General features: G+C 45.3%; 1 protein-coding gene and 1 non-coding gene across 2 annotated transcripts in view; both read right to left on the bottom strand.

The window, feature by feature from the left end:
- Window positions 1-14,307, bottom strand: part of LOC126214953 (protein hunchback-like) — a 134,395-nt gene that overhangs the window by 74,188 nt on the left and 45,900 nt on the right. The gene's annotated exons all lie outside the window — the stretch shown is intronic.
- Trnap-cgg (transfer RNA proline (anticodon CGG)) lies at window positions 9,398-9,472 on the bottom strand. The gene has a single exon. It is a non-coding gene; the product is annotated as a tRNA-Pro (tRNA).

The following is a 14,307-nucleotide window of genomic DNA, read 5'->3' as shown; positions in this document are numbered from 1 at the left end:
CAGCGTCGCCGGAAACAGGGAAAATCCCACTACGGGGAATTTCGACGGCTGTCGTTCGCATCACCTTTGTGCAGCAGCCAATACTCTGAGGCATGGCAGAGAGTCAAGGGAGTTGAAACATAGCTTCTTACAGCTTTTTGAGACTCTACAACAGTTTACAATCAAATATTAACGCAAATGTGAATACATCTTGCGGCGGGGAGGTTGCTCTCTCACTATCAGTCCATCTACCTGGATACGGATCAGGTCGTCTGCGATGGAAAAGACTGCTTTAGCGTCGACGAAAATTGGACTATATACACTATGTGATCAAAAGTATCCGGACACCTGGCTGAAAATGACATATAAGTTCGTGGCACCCACCGTCGGTAATGCTGGAATTCAGTATGGTGTTGGACCACCTTTAGACTTGATGACAGCTTCCACTCTCGCAGACATTTGTTAAATAAGGTGCTGGAAGGTTTGTTGGGGAATGGCAGCCCATTCTTCACGGAGTGCTGCACTGAGGTGAGGTATCGATGTCAGTTGGTGAGGCCTGGTACGAAGACGGCGTTCCAAAATATCCCAAAGGTGCTCTATAGGATTCAGCTCTGAACTGTCTCCATTACAGGGATGTTACTGTCGTATAGCCACTCGGCCACAGGCCGTGCACTATGAACAGGTGCTCAATCGTGTTGAAAGATGAAATCATCATCCCGGAATTGCTCTTCAACAGTGGGAGGCAAGAAGGTGCTTAAAACATCAATGTACGCCTGTGCTGCGATAGTGCCACGCAAAACAACATGGGGTGCAAGCCCCTTCCGTCAAAAACACGACCACACCGTAACCCCACCACCTCCGAATTTTACTGTTGGCACTACACACGGTTGCAGATGACGTTCGCCAGGCATTCACCATACCCACACCCTGCCATCGGATCGCCACATTGTGTACCGCGATTCGTCATTCCACACTACGTTTTTCCACTGTTCAGTCGTGCAATGTTTACGCTCCTTACATCGAGCGAGACGCCATTTGGCATTTACGGGCGTGATGTGTGCCTTATGAGCAGCCGCTCGACGATGAAATCCAAGTTTTCTCACCTCCTGCCTAACTGGCATAGTCCTTGCAGTGGATCCTGATGCTGTTTGGAGCCGGCCGCTGTGGCCGAGCGGCTCTAGGCGTTTCAGTCCAGATCCGCGCTGCTGCTACGGTCGCAGGTTCAAATCCAGCCTCGGGCATGAATGTGCATGCTGTCCTTAGGCTAGTTAGGTTTATTAGTTCTAAGTCTAGGGGACTGATCACCTCAGATGTAAAGTTCCATAGTGCTTAGAGCCATTTGAACATTTGCTGTTTGGAATTCCTGTGTGATGGTCTGGATAGATGTCTGCCTATTACACATAACGACCCTCTTCAACAGTCGGCGGTCTCTGTCACTCAACAGACGAGGTCGGCCTGCATGCTTTTGTACTGTCTGTGTCCCTTCATCTTTCAACACTATCACATCGGAAACAGTGGACCTAGGGATGTTTAGGAGTGTGGAAATCTCGCGTACAGACGTACAACACAAGTGACACCGAATCACCTGACCACGTTCGAACCCGGTGAGTTCGGCGGAGCGCCCCATTCTGCTCTCTCACGATGTCTAATTACTACTAAGGTCGCTGATATGGAGTACCTGGCAGTAGGTGGCAGCACTATGCAACTAGTATGAAAAACATATGTTTTTGGGGGTGTCCGGATACTTTTGATCACACAGTGTAACTCCAGTCCACGGACAGTAGTTAAGCTATAGAGCGTCCGGGATTCTTGCATGAGTCGTTTGAAGAAATGCCTATAATTTCCGTTGAGTTGATTTATTGTGTTGAAAAGAAGGAAAATGGCTATCAGGTCCTATTTCATATCCCCACATTACTTATGCGATCTCACTGACTGTCTGTGTAACAAGTTCACACCCAAAAGCAGCCAGAAGATATTTAGTCCGACCCGAGATTTTGACCGTCCTAAACAGTCACTGACCCACGGCTACCACTGACCCACTCAGTCGTTCAGTACGCTCCTTGAAAAGAAATGCTCGCCATATCGTCTCATAACTGTACGAAGCACGTATAAGACGTAGGTGTTTATCTTTTTGTGTGTGAGAACTCGTGTCCTGTTCTTTAACTTTCGTGTTTGTGAGCGACTGTGCTGTAACGTGAACCTGAACAATGCAGGTGGTGTGCTTATGTGAAAGGTATCTGATAAAAAAGAGTCATCAAATACGGGGTGTTCAAAAAGTCTCTCCGCAGTGCCGTATGATTGTTAGCCGCGCGTGCCGTAAGCCGCAGTGAATATACCGAAGTGAAACTCTGTGAAATACAAGTTATTAATTTACTGAATATTCATTTTACTTACAAATTTTCACATTAAATGTTGATAGTGTCCCTCCTGTTGTTGAATACACAATTCAATTCCTGTAATCATGTTTCCAAACACAAGCTGTAACATTTCTTCTGTAACAGAAGCAGTGAAAGTGGATATTGCAGTTTTCAATTCATCGATGGATTTTGGACGGTTTTTATAGAGAGCTACTTTCACTGCACCCCAGAAGAAAACGTCAGGTGGTGTTAGGTCAGGCGATCGTGGAGGCCAAAGTCCCTGTGAAATTATGCGATCGCCAAAAACATCAACAAGCAGTGACACTGAAACGCTAGCTGCATGTGCGGTTGCACCATCTTGTTGAAAATAGCCGTTCAGTATTTCACTTGACACAAGTTCTCCTATGAATGGGTACTGAATATCACTGCAGTATCGTTGTGCGTTTATTGTTTCGTTGAAAAATATGGGACTCACAATCCGACGTCTAGAAATTGCAATCCAAACTCCTATTTTCAGATAATGAAGTGGTTCCTCATGAACACGCAATGGATTTGCAGTTTCTACGTAAGAGAATTTTGCGAGTTCATGTACCTGCATAAATGAAACCACGCCTCATCAGTGAAAAACGTTTTATTAAGAATATCCCTTCCATTTTGTTGAACGAAATTTTTGAACCATTGACAATAAGGCAGTCTCTTGCCATGGTCAATATTTTTCATTTCTTGCACGACTGTCACTTTGTATGGAAAAAGTTCTAATTTTTTCCTTACAGCTGTGTGGGCCGTTCCGACACTAACATCGATTTCCTGGGCGAGTTTTCTTACCGACTTGTTCGGACTCATGGACATTTTATCGAAAATATCGAGTAGTTTATCCTCAGACAAAACGCTAGGACGACCACTTCTCGGTGCATCTGTCACTGAACCCGTTCTTCGAAATTTGTTAATCAAATCTTCAACAGTATCGCGATGTGAGCGTGTTGTCTCCGGGAAAACTGAAATAAATGTTTGACGAACTGAAACTGTGTATTTACCGCCAGCTTTGAACACTTGTTTGACCAAAAACACACGTTCTTCAATGGTTAGCATTTTAACAGTGACAAAAACGAAACAAACGAACGAAGGAACTAAACTTAAACGGTCACTTCAACACGTAACGACACACACCAACGATACTACTGAGGCTGGCTGAGATAAACGAAACAGTCGAATGTTGGGAGAGTCCACTTGAAGGGAAGTAACCCATGCAGGCGAACAATCACACAGCACTGCGGAGAGACTTTTTGAACACCGCGTATATCTGAAGCTGTTTAACTGTACTGCAATGAAGTACTACCAAAAGTAATTACAAAATGTAAAACTGTGTGCTAAATAAGTTGTACCAAAAGTAAGGTACAAACTGGGCCGCGGCGGCTCATTTTACCATCGATTAGTTTTAGCTGGCGTCTCAACAGGGGGTGCGGATTTACTCCCTCCTGCGGTTACCGCTGCCTCGCCTTGTCTTCATAAGCGGCCGCTAGGCTCGCGTCTAGAGAGAGAGGTCTACGAGTCATTTTCTGATCTCAGGTATAAGAAGGTCCAAGATCCTTATTTAGGTCCTATTCGGAGACAATTGTTAGCGGATGATCAAACTTCCCGGGTATTCCTTAAGAGAGGGTATATGTGCCGGGAAGTTGGGAAATGAGCCAAGCCCAAAATTTGTTTACCAGTTGAACTCGTGCCGTCCGTATTTCGTTGTGCCTTATTAGGTGGGCATCTGGGCCTTTATAAAACCCTTGCTACGGTCTGTGCTCATCTTACATGGCTGTCCTTGTATAAGAATCTTCCCCTATTGGATCACGAGTGCGAATCTTGGGAAATGGTGAAGCCCAATTCCAATTCACATAAAGGCTTACTGTATTCCGAACGGGAGCAGAGCCCTGTGAGTAAAGTGTGCGCTAATTACCTGGGCCCTCTGCCTCGAACGAGAGATGGGAACTGTTGGTTGTCATGGATGCCTTTTCTCGTTTTGTGTGGCTTTTGCGAAGCAGTGTTAACTATTCGTCATTTAACTCAAATATCTTCAGGGTTCGGTCCACCAAAGGCGCTTGTTAGTGACAACGCCCTCACCTTTGTGACACGAGAATTTAACCAGTTTTGTTTCGGTAAAGACATTAAGCACATTGCGATCCACTCCCTATCATCCCCTATTACCCTGAATCTTCCTTTTCCGAGAAGGTTAATTGTAATCTTAAGGCCGCCTTAATCATTTATCGTGCTAAGAAGCAGATCAAATGGGATATTTCCACCCCTCGGATTGCTGCTGCCTTCAATTCAGTATAGGCTTCTAAAGCAGCTCCTTCTGCTTTGATGTTTCCTCATTCCCTTATTTCGCCCATAGCTAATTTGTGGAGTATGAAAGATCGATGTAAGTCTGCAGGCTTTCGTGGCCGTTGACACTAAAAATAAAGTCTTCTGGGTTGTTAGGATGCGTCATATTCCCTTCTAAAATAATCGATGTTTCGACCCCTCTGTTGGGATCTTCTTCAGGATGTATCGGTATCCAATACTGCTAGAACACTCTCAGAGACCATTGTCGCGTTCTCTTGTAAAGGGAGTTTTCCTGCGTTTGTGCTGGAGAAGTGGAAGTATTGGCTAAAATTCTCGTGCCTACCATTGGTGGGCCATCGTTATAGGCTAATGTTGAAAGGTCTCTGTTAGATTCCTTTCATGCTATTTTCCTCGATTTATTGTTGTTTACGTCATACATTTGCACCTCTAAATTTACTGTGATATTTCTAAATTTATCTGGGAGGAGACTGAGCAGTGGAATATGTTATAATAAAATATAAACAAGAACAACTTGTCATACAACACCTTCTAACACATTTTTATATGTAATTCTTATAACACAGTTTCCTATGAAAGCTTCATCCGCCTCCTTTACGTAGTGTATATGATGCCTTAAGATACTGTCATCTCCTTCCCTTCTGATGTGAAAGGATGAATTAGTGAGAGTATTTGCCCGAGGCAGGATTCGAACCTGCGACCGTAGCGGTCGCTCGGCTCCAGACTGTAGCGCCTAGAACCTCACGGCCACTTTGGCCGGCACTTCCTACTGTACCTGTGGGACACCCTCTGCGGGCAGTTTCTCCGGGTAAGTGCGTGTTTATTGATTCCGAAAGACAATGAAATTCTTAAGTTTTCAAAAATGGCTCTGAGCACTATGGGACTCAACTTCTGAGGTCATTAGTCCCCTAGGACTTAGAACTAGTTAAACCTAACTAACCTAAGGACATCACAAACATCCATGCCCGAGGCAGGATTCGAACCTGCGACCGTAGCGGTCTTGCGGTTCCAGACTGCAGCGCCTTTAACCGCACGGCCACTTCGGCCGGCCTTAAGTTTTCAGCCTAACTCAAATATTAATTACTTCTCTTACAGATTTTTATCGAAAATGTTTTTTTATATCTTAAATTGCGATGCAGGGCATTTTCAGTGCTGCTTTAGGATTGTATTGCGGTAGTTGCTTTGTTTCCACTCCAATAAAGGAAAGTGGAAGCACGTTGTCATGAGGCGTACTTCTGATTAAAATCATCGGTTTTAAGTGTGAATGTGCGTGTAAGTGTTCTCTCTCGTTGAAATTATTCAAATTAATAATTTCTTTTAATAAACATTTTTGGAACAGCGATCAAAAAATTAAAAAAAATTTCTTTTTAAAACATATGTTCTTGTAGCATACGTGGTGCGGTCAAGACTGAATTTTAAAAAGAAAATTTTTTTTTAATTTTTTGATCGCTATTCAAGAGGTAACATCTCCGGGTAGGCGCGATCAAGACTGAATTTAAAAAAAATAAAAAAATTTCTCTTTGTGTTCAAACCACGTGGTGTGTGCTTTGTAGTAGCAGTACCACGTGCTCGTAAAATTGTTTGAGCCATCAGGTCAATACTATGCCGTTATTAACGCAGTTCGGAAGTTTCTTTTGTAACTAATGTGTTTGGATTTGATTTCGTCATTCAAATCGTTATGGAATCACACATTTTCTGTAAATGTACTTGTGCACGTGGAACAAGTGCTGTAGTAACAAAACTAGCCCTTAAATACTCTTTTGCATAATATTTTGCGTATTCAAACTTAATTATTCGCTATCGCGAGCAGTTTTCCCACTTCACAATTTCTAGAAAGATTTTTATAGAGCTTTTTGGTAAGATTGTGGATATTTCGAAATACGTGATCTTTGTCTCAGCTCCCAATACCAGCCAGTGGTTATCCAATGGGAACACGACTACGCCAGGAACGGAATTTCTTTGCCTTAAATGGAATGGATTGGTGACGGTTCAGTTTCTTTTTTTGTGTACCCTTGAACTATATTAGTGCGCTTGTTTGAATGCGGTACCCCATTCTGTTTCATATTCTTCGACAATCACGTTTAATGCTAATTGAACCCCCTCTAACTATCACTTTTCTTAATTAATTCGCATCAGTACATAAGGCACCAGCTTTGAGGCAGACTTAGCATGTGTTATAAGTTTTATTGAACACTGATGAATTTTAAAATAAATATCAAAGTTTAAACTTACTTTACTTTAATTTAGTTTTCCCCATCACCTAATTACTTAAAATAATAAAATATAAAAAAATGATCTAATAGTGTGGGTGACTATTCCATAGATTTAAAAATTCATAACAGTAGTAAAAATTTGTCCGTCACCCACGCATATTTTCCATCCTAGGTTCGCAAGGTTTTAAAAGGACTAGACTCATTATATTTGCGCGCTGATGCAGAAGAAGGGGCGTTATTAGCTGAACTCTTACGGATACCATTGGTGGGCCATCGTCGTTGGGTAGAAAGGCACTATTCCACACTTACGCTGGAGAAGGGTTATTGGTTGAAATTCCTCCTATTGCTATTAGTTGGCCATCATCATTGGCTAGATGCGAAACGGACACATCCTGAAGAAGATCTCAGAAGAGCGGTTGGGGGGTGGGGGGGGGGGGCGAAACGTACATTAATTTGGAAGGAAATATGACGCGGCCTAACAACCCAGAAGATTTTATCTTTAGTATCAAAAATCTGTTGCGCGCGTCTGCCCCCATCGGAGGTTCGAGTCCCCTCCCGGGCATGGTCATGTGTGTTGTCCTTAGCGTTAAGTTAGCTTAAAATAGGTTTAGTAGTGTGTAAACCTAGGGACCGATGACCATTTCCTTATTTCGCCCCTGGCTAATTTGTGGAGTATCAAAGATCTGTTGCCTGAGTTTATCACCCCCGATCTGATTAAGGAAACTGTGATACGACCACGAAAAACTCCGACCTAGCCCATCGGCATCGCGGTCAGGAGAGACGGCATAATCAGGGAAGGAAACCATTTGGCGCCCGAGTTGGAACTTCGGAACTTCGTGAGGATGGCTGGCTCTGAGCATTATGGGACTCAACTCCTGAGGTCATCAGTCCCCTAGAACTTAGAACTACTTAAACCTAACTAACCTAAGGACATCACACACATCCATGCCCGAGCCAGGACTCGAACCTGCGACCGTAGCGGTTTCCCGGTTCCAGACTGTAGCGGCTAGAACCGCACGGCCACTCCGGCCGGCGGACACAGCATCTCCGATGTGGTGATGAAGTGGGGATTTTCCCATATGATCATTTCACGAGTGTACCCTGAATATCAGGAATGCGGTGAAACATCAAATCTCCGACATCGCTGCGGCCGGAAAAAGATCCTGCAAGAATGTGACCAACGACGACTGAAGAGAATTGTTCAATGTGACAGAAGTGCAGCCCTTCCGGAAATTGCTGCAGATTTCAGTGCCCGGCCATCAATAAGTGTCAGCGGACGAACCATTCAACGAAACATCATCGGTATGGGCTTTCGAAGCCTAAGGCGCACTCGTGTCTCCTTGATGACTGCAAGGCACAAAACTTTACACCTCGCCTGGGACCGTCAACACTGGATTGTTGATGACTGGAAACATGCTACCTGGTAGGACGAGTCTCGTTTCAAATTGTATCGAGCGGATCGGCATGTACTGGTACGGGGACAATCCCATGAATCCATGGACCCTGCATGTCAGCAGGGGACTGTTCAAGCGGGTGAAGGGTCTGTAATGATGTGGAGTGTGTGGAGTATTGTGTCTCACTCTTTAGAGGCACAAAAGGCGTGGGTGTTTTCAGCTCGTTACTAAATGCAAATAAGTAGGAGGCCGAGTTGACAGGAGCTGAAGGAGTCCAGGTTGCAATAATATGCGGTACGGCACACTGTTAGAGAGAAGGGTTATTATTCAAGAAACACATAGTACAACGAAATTACTTATCTTTAGTAGTTTGTAGGACTGCAGCTACGGCTATAACTAACACAACATATTCTCAGGGACTAAGCATGAGGGGCCCTCCTCAGAGAATCAACGCAAACATTACAGATCTGGCTGAGGGCCGATTACGAAAGTGCGTCTGCCTAGGTTGAAACCTAGCTAAGAAGTGGACGAGGCACACTCCAGTTCCGCCGAGCTGCACAGCCCGCTAGAGTGCGCTGTGCTCGGCACACGACGGGCTGCCAACCTCGTGTTGGCGCGGCGTTGTAGTAGTACCTGTGGCAATGACACTACATGGAGTGATATGGGACCCCTCATACGTCTACATACGACTGTGGCATGTGATACCTACGTAAGCATCCTGCCTCATCACCTGCATCCATTCATGTCCATTGTGCATTTCGACGGACTTGGCCAATTCCAACAGGACAATGCGACACCCCACACGTCCAGACTGGCTCCAGGAACACTTTTCCGATTTTAAACACACAGACATGAACATTATTGACCATATGTGGGATGCCTTGCAACGTACTGTTGAGAGATCTCCACCCCGTCGTATTCTTACGGATTTATGGACAGCCCTGCAGGATTCATGGTGTCAGTTCCCTCCAGCACTGGTGCAGACATTAATCGATTTCATGCCACGTCGTGTTGCGGCACTTCTGCGTTCTCGCCGGGGCCCTACACGATATTAGACAGGTTTCTTCGGCTCTTCAGTGTATATACAAACACGCTACTCAGAAACGTCCTGGCAGATTAAAACTGTGTGCCGGACCGAGACTCGAACTCGGGACCTTTGCCTTCCGCGGGCAAGTGCTCTACCAACTGAGCTACCCAAGCACGACTCACGCCCCGTCCTCACAGCTTTACTTCTGCCAGTACCTCGTCTCCTACCTTCCAAACTTCACAGACACTCTCCTGTGGCAGAAGTAAAGCTGTGAGGACGGGGCGTGAGTCGTGCTTGGGTAGCTCAGTTGGTAGAGCACATGCCCGGGAAAGGCAAATGTCCCGAGTTCGAGTCTCGGTCCGGCACACAGTTTTAATCTGCCAGGAAGTTTCATATCAGCGCACACTCCGCTGCAGAGTGAAAATCTCATTCTGGAAACGCTACTCAGAGTTTTGTAGTTCTTATCTGTCGCCCTGGGCTAAACTGCGTGGGCTTTCGTCACCTGTCACTGTGAGTCCTCTTTTCTGACAGGCTGAAGTAAACAAGAGATGCAGTCAGATCAAACATGAACTTTCGTAAGCTAAGGCGTTAGGCTAAGCGCAAATGGAGACGTGTATAGCACGTGTGACGTGACACGACACTGCAGCGCGACACGCACGCTCCGCACATGATTCGCTGGTCCAACGCATACTGCGACGCGTACACCATACTTCACACGCGCCGATTGGCGACGCTTTACGCTGACAGATCCGAAGCGCACACACTCTGTATTCTTTCTCAAACGATTTTACAGAAACTGTTCACTGAAAATATTTGATTTTTGCCTTACTTGTATCGTTATATGTCAGCTTCGAGGCGAATTGACCATCATCTCGCTAACGGGTATACTTATTGTCATATACACATTTTAGTAAGACACTACGCAAAATTCAGAAAGTTTGCAATGAAAAATAGGGGTCGGTATGATTTTGCGTTTGGTGCGTAATACACCATATGTTACTGCGTATGAAATGTAGCTAACATACTGAATTTTTGTTTAGACTTGGGAGGAGGTCTCTATCTGCCTCCGAACTCGAGAAAATGGATCCTATGTAGCGCATTCTCTCACGATCTCACACCCGCGACAATGAAATATTTACAGCATCGCTCATATCTCCTAAACAGCTCGAGACACCGAAACGAAATTTTGGCGATTGGTGGCACACAAGGAGGAGAGTACTGTGCCAGTTCGTAAAAACATTGAACTTTCTTATCTGTAGCGATATATCAGAAGTTGCACTTTCTATTTAATTTTTTCATGACAGTAACTGTGATTCTTTAAATGTTGTCGGCAGCTAGTAAAACAAAGGTTTCCTAGTATGAAAATACATATGAAATATGTTACCGAAAACAGTCAAAATGAGGTTTTTCATAAGCTACTGAGCTCTCTAGACGCCAATTACTTGTTTAATGAGACACTGTTTCCGAATTTTGTCACAACAGCTGCTGCAGAACTGAGTTTGTGCAAATTATAGTGTGTTTTTATAAAAGAAGAACTATCAGACCTGTCAACAACAGAACTGTGGTCGTTACTCGAAATGGTGATGCTTCTTCGAATGAGAAAAGGTTGACAATTCATCATCATCATGATCATCAGCCAGTTCAATCATTAGATGATGTGGCCTCTTCGAGTCGTGGATTCAGGTAGGCTTTCAGCAGTCTTCTCCAAATGGGACGGTCTTGGGCAGTTCTCTGCCAGGTGTTACCACCGATCTTCTTGATGTCCTTGTCCCATCTGTCTGGTGGTCTTCCTCTAGGCCTCCGGTGCTCTCTCGGACTCCACTCCAGTACTAGCTTCGTCCATCTGTTGTCTTTTCTTCTTGCGACGTGGCCAGCCCACTGCCATTTCAAGGAACCTACTCTCTCTGAGATGTCATTAACCTTCGTCACAGACCGGATGTCATCTGCCCTTTTCCTGTCCTTTCTTGTATAGCCCAGCATTGATCTCTCCATGGCTCTCTGTGCTGAATCCCATAACCCATCGTATTTTCGACACTGAGAGACTGGAATGGACATTTACCAAAGGAATTTATACCTTTTCTTCATTTGAGCAGTATCAAAGTCATGATGAGCGTATCCTTCAGGCGGAATGAGAAGCAAACGCCAGATGCCGGTTACTCATCTACGCCTTGACAAACTGACAATGCGTGTTTCGCGAATAAAATAGTTGTTCTTGAGAAAAGTAAACAACTGATACGTGACACAGCACAATGGCAGTGTATTGTCAGCAGCTGAGAATACGCGCGACAAGAATGCGGGAACTAGCCAAGTGTGTTTTGCGACAGGAAGAATTCACGTCAATCGAAAAACATTGTCATAAGGGTAAATCTGCCTTCGTCAGCAATAAATTTCGACAAATTAAATATATCAGATAAGCACACTCTTTCAGGGTACTCATACTTTCGGAATAATACTGACCACTGCTTCATTTGTGCAGCCTTTCGTGTAATTAGTTTATTAATGCTGATGGTGTGTATGCAACAACTGAAATGCTTTTTCTCGCCGGGAAGAGGCGATTAAAACATCGTTATTCGTAAGGGCCTTTCGACTGCTTGTAGCTTGCAGTGGAAATGTGATGTCCACACGTATGTAGTATAATGTCTCTTATTCTATCCATATCCAAGTAATGATGGTGAAGGTTATGTACTTCATATCTCGGACGCTTTTTACCAGGAGCACAGAGGGGCCATACCTGTGGAAATTACGCCTTTTACACATTCTGTAACGGATCGTGGATATACGTCAGGATAACAGGCAACAAGTACATAACCTTGTTATACTTCCCAGCCTTGCTTCTAGTTCACATGATTTTATAACATTCGTTACTTTGTTATTCAATCGCATGTCCCTAATTGCACTACTCGCCATTAAAATAGCTACACCACGTAGATGACGTGCTACAGACGCGAAATTTGACAGACAAGAAGAAGATGCTGTGATATGCAAACGATTAGCTTTTCAGAGCATTCACACGAGGTTGGCGCTGGTGGCGACACCTACAACGTGCTGACATGAGGAAAGTTTCCAACCGATTTCTCATACACAGACAGCAGTTGAGCGGCGTTGCCTGGTCAAACGTTGTTGTGATGCCTCTTGTACGGAGGAGAAATGCGTACCATCACGTTTCCGACTTTGATAAAGGTCGGATTGTAGCCTGTCGCGATAACGGTTTATCGTATCGCGACATTGCTGCTCCCGTTGGTCGAGATCCAATGAGTGTTAGCAGAATATGGAATCGGTGGGGTCAGGAGGGTAATACGGAACGCCGTGCTGGATCGCAAGGGCCTCGTATCACTAGCAGTCGAGATGACAGGCATCTAATCCGCACGGCTGTAACGGATCGTGCAGCCACGTCTCGATCCCTGAGACAACAGATGGGGACGTTTGCAAGACAACAACCATCTGCACGAACAGTTCGTCGACGTTTACAGCAGCACGAGCTATCAGGTCGGAGACCGTGGCTGCGGTTACCCTTGACGCTGCATCACAGACAGGAACGCCTGCGATGGTGTGCTGTACGATGAACCTGGGTGCACGAATGGCAAAACGTCATTTTCTCGGATGAATCCAGGTTCTGTTTACAGCAGCGCGATGGTCGCATCCGTGTTTGGCGACATGGCGGTGAACGCACATTGGAAGCGTGTATTCGTCATCGCCATACTGGCGTATCAGCGGCGTGATGGTATGGGCTGCCATTGGTTACACGTCTCGGTTACCTCTGTTGGTATTGACAGCACTTTGAACAGTGGACGTTACATTTCAGATGTGTTACGACCCGTGGCTCTACCCTTCATTCGATCCCTGCGAAATCCTATATTTCAGCAGGATAATGCACGACCGCATGTTGCAGGTCCTGTACGGGCCTTTCTTGATACAGAAAATGTTCGACTGCTGCCCTGGCCAGCACATTCTCCAGATCTCTCACCAATTGAAAACGTCTGGTCAATGGTGGCCGAGCAAATGGCTCGTCACAATACGCCAGTCACTACACGAACGGTGGTATCGTGTTGAAGGTGCATGGGCAGCTGTACCTGTACACGCCATCCAAGCTCTGTTTGACTCAATGCTCAGGCGTATCATGGCCGTTATTACGGCCAGAGGTGGTTGTTCTGGGTATTGATTTCTCAGGATCTATGCATTTCTTCTTGGTGTAGCAATTTTAATGGCCAGTAGTGTACATAGGCCTGTAGTTCCTCTGCTGGAAGCGGTAACAGCCTCGCCACCCCGCGGAGCTACTTGGCTGGAGGGTGTTAGGCCAATAGCTGGCGCTCATTGTGGCCCAGAGATTAATCGTCCGATGCCCGCCTTCTGCCTCTTCGGGGAACAATGATCCCTCGCTTGTTTCCCCTCCAGAGCTGAAGACCAAAAGGCGACGCCACGTCGCGTTATAACCACCCCTCGCAACAAAACTGAAAATCTACCCTGCGACTGCTACCAATCAACGCCTTCTGTCTGCTCGATATCCCGAGCACTGCAGACAATCTTTTTGCTCCGGGTCGTCAGTTCTCTGTCTCGCCCAGAATTCGTCTCCTCTGCCAAACTCTTCTACGTCTACATACACAACTACATATGTTCTCCGCACGGCAGGATACGGTGCGTGGCGGAGCCTACCTTTTACGACTACGGGTGGTTTCCTTTCCTGTTGCACCCGCTCATAGTGCGGGGTAAAACTACCCTCTATTTATTCCCATAGCGGCCCCGATTTCTATTTTCACCTCGTCGAGCTCCTTACGCGAGATGTATGTTGGAAGGAGTAGAATTGTTCTGCGTGTCGCGAAAAGAAAGGCGCCTTCACTAATTGAATCGTCAATTGCTGAAACTAAATAAGTCATTTTTTACACTTTTCAGGAGAAACACAAAACTTAATACTGCCATATGTATTGTTGCTGCATTATTGAAATTTTTCAGAACTGAAAGTGACTTCATTCTGCTTTTATTGAGAAAGAAATAATTAACTTAGGCTACATCGT

Source organism: Schistocerca nitens, chromosome 12, assembly GCF_023898315.1.
Source record: "Schistocerca nitens isolate TAMUIC-IGC-003100 chromosome 12, iqSchNite1.1, whole genome shotgun sequence".
NCBI classification, from domain to species: domain Eukaryota; kingdom Metazoa; phylum Arthropoda; class Insecta; order Orthoptera; family Acrididae; genus Schistocerca; species Schistocerca nitens.
Note: the sequence above shows the minus strand (reverse complement) of the source record. Positions and strands in the feature narration are given on the sequence as shown.